Raw genomic sequence first — 404 nt, 5'->3', positions numbered from 1 at the left:
CCAACTCATGTGCAGGCAGAGATCCAAGGGATAATTAGGAGTTAAGTAAGTGAAGACAGAGAGTTCCCAGTAGAGCCAGCTGCATGTGCAGAGGCCTTGGGGGAAGGAGTATGGCGGGGACAAGGGACAAGTCACAGAAAGGGGGCCAGGGGAAGCTTAGGCGGCCCAATACAAATGTGTGAGTGCCATTGTGGAAGAATAGTAATTCAGGAGAGTGAAATGAAGCTGTAGGAGACAAGAATAACTCCATACCTGGTCTGGGTACAAACGCCATAGTTCTCTCTTATCCATGGCTTCATTTTCCTGTTCCCAGTGGTCCGCCACAGTCTGTAAGCAGGTGACTCCCCTGATGCAGGTCACTTGCTCAGCAGCATCTCATTACGTAGGCATGCCGTCATCTCATG

This window comes from Crocuta crocuta, unplaced genomic scaffold, assembly GCF_008692635.1.
Source record: "Crocuta crocuta isolate KB4526 unplaced genomic scaffold, BGI_CrCroc_1.0 scaffold126, whole genome shotgun sequence".
Classification (NCBI taxonomy): Eukaryota; Metazoa; Chordata; class Mammalia; order Carnivora; family Hyaenidae; genus Crocuta; species Crocuta crocuta.
The sequence above is the reverse complement of the archived record's forward strand: the minus strand, read 5'-3'. Positions refer to the sequence as shown.